Consider the following 2,716-nt stretch of genomic DNA (forward strand, 5'->3'; position numbering starts at 1 on the left):
ACTGATGGACAAAGTAAACCACCGGTAGGACAGTTATGAAGAGATTTTCAGTGCCCGGTGTGTGGGTTACTGTGTTAAACCCACCCAGGCTCGAAGTCCTTAAGGGGCTCCCAGTGGAACAGAGAGCAGGCTCAGGGGGTCGGCTTCCTGGAGTATTACCACGCCGGCTCGGCAGGTGAGCAGCACTGTGGGGGCTCCGAGGGGACCAGTCCCCGGCTGCAGGAGGAAGGAAACCTTTCAGAGCCAGTTGGGCTTGAACAGGGCCTCCCATGGCTAGGGAGGGCTGAAAAGAAAGCATGGACCCCTTCCACGTGGCTGCGTCCAAGGAGCTCTCTACGGTGCGGAGGTGCAGGGTGGTGAGGAGTCCAACCAGCCTGCGGGAGGAGGGGGCCCTCTCCCCCACCCCCATCCACCTGGTCCTTTGGGTCAGGACAGTCCCAAGCGTGACCCATGCCTTTTAATTGTTTAGTGACTGTCTCTTCCCGAACCAGCCCACTGCCATCTTTCAGCCATGCTGTGGCAGTCGCCTCCCAACTGTTCTCCCTGCTTCCGCCACTGCCTTATTTGAATCTGTTCTCTGCACAGAAGCCACATGATCTTTTAAAGACAAGAATCTGATCATGGGATTTCTCCCGCTTAAGAACCCTCTCCTGCCTGTCCATCCATCTTAGCAGCAAACTCAAACTCTCCATGATGCCCTGCGTGAGCTGGCCCCAGCCCACTCCCTCTCCAACAGCTTTCTCCCACCCAACAATCTGAGTTCTCCCCACTCCGTCCGTTTCATTTTCTCCACCGCTTTTACCACAGCCCAGTGTTTCCTTGTTTCTCATGCCTGTTCCTCCCCTGCTCCCAACCACAACGGGACCGTGTGTGTGCCTCTCAGGCACAATTCCTCAGGCCCGTGGCAATGCACGGCAGATAGCAAGCAGGTTCTCAAGTATTTGTTGGCTAACAGTGGTGGGCGAGAAGGTCACAAAGGGAATTGTCCCTCAATGTGAGGACGTTATTAAAATCAGACCAAGTTTGAACTTTCTACAAGTACACAGGGAGGAGCTTTCTTAAAGGTGTGTAGCGTTTCCAAGTATGCGGAACAGGCAAAGCTACACTGCAGCAGAGAGAAAGTTGCATAGAGAGGACCAGAGTCTGCTGACTCTGTTCTTGAGTGGACAGCAGCTGAGAGTAAGCTTGGTGGGCGAGATGAACTTAGACATACCAGTTTGGAAGGGAGAGTGCAGACAACTTGGAGAATTCCGTGAGTAGAGAGCCAAGACTGATGTCTTAAGAAAAGGGATGAACTCTGTATGAGAACAGGCCAAGAATTGAGTCTTGGCGGCATTCACATTAGTGCCTGAGAGAACCAAGAACCAGTGAGAGACCAGGACAAAAGGAGCTGGAGACAGAACGACAGAATGTAGTGTCACAGGCCCTCCTGGGAGGAGCTGGCTGCTAGGCCAGGGGCAAGTCCCAAGACCAAAGCACCACCAGCCACAGCATGTCGGCTGTGCTTCGTTGGGGTGACAGGGCCAGTTTTAAAGTCCCCTCAGGAGCTTGAGCAAGAACAGCCTACAGCTGGTCTGCAAAGTCGCAAATGAAGCATGCAAATGACTTCCTGGAGCTGACCCATCCCTCCCACAAGCCCGCCCCACCCCCACAGCTGGGCCTGGGGAAGTGGAGGGTGAGAACCTTTCAAAGGAACAGCAAGGAAGCCCTCAACCCCTCTGCTGACCTGACGAGGCCATGTTGGCCCCCTGCCCCATCCCCACCTGCCTTGCAGAGTACAGGGGCCCTCAGCGGCTGTATATTTAGCAGGAGAAGCACCTCACACCAATTGGCTTAAAACAATCTCAGGCTTTAGATTACTTCAATTCACAGTTGGAGCTGGAGGCAGCTTTGCCTGTAGCAACACGTCGGAAGCCAGCACTTCAGGAAGAGGGGGCCTGTGTTGCAGGACCATCTCAGCCCTGGAAGCTCAGGCCAGAGAGTAACTGTCCTCTCCTTTCCTCTACACTTTTAGGTAATCTCAGTGCTGCCCCAGAAAGAAGAAAGGGGTTGCTCTTTAGGACTGAAAGGTAAATCATTGTTATGAATTCTGACCTCCTTGAAAACACCATCTCAAAAGAGTTTTCTAGTTGCTGTAATCACCAGTTTCAAGAGGGTTGTCAGGGACAGTCTGAGATTTGGGTTTGATGAGAAGCCATATCCTACATCTCCAAGAGAGAAGACATGAGGCATTTTATCAGTCTGGAGTAGCCTAGCATTAGGGGACTGTTTCAGAGAGCAATGGCCAGAACACATTGGTTACGTGCCAGAGTGCTGGGTGCTGAGGAGTAAATGAAACAACATTAGCAGTAAGATAGAGACGGTCACATTGTGCAGGTGGGAAAACCATCTCAGACGTCATTTCCCACAGAAACCCAGAGCCCCCACAGCTGCTACACGCTAGAGCCTGGCCTCCAGCCTCCATGCACCTGACCCCTGCGTGAGGCTGGGGTCACTAAGCTTTGCAGCAAACACTCTGAAAAAGAAGTCTGGACAGGAAAACACCAAGTCACCACCACGACACTCAACATGGGGTGAGACGCTGGAAAACAGGAAAGCGCATGTTTTAGGCAACAGGAGCCGTGGAGGCCCCCTCATTGCTGTCTCGTCTGCTGTCAGTGACCCGACAGCTCAGTTCCTGAGACCGAACATGCATCAGAAAGGAGTTTGGTACAAG

The sequence above is a fragment of the Phyllostomus discolor genome, chromosome 13, assembly GCF_004126475.2.
Source record: "Phyllostomus discolor isolate MPI-MPIP mPhyDis1 chromosome 13, mPhyDis1.pri.v3, whole genome shotgun sequence".
Taxonomy (NCBI): domain Eukaryota; kingdom Metazoa; phylum Chordata; class Mammalia; order Chiroptera; family Phyllostomidae; genus Phyllostomus; species Phyllostomus discolor.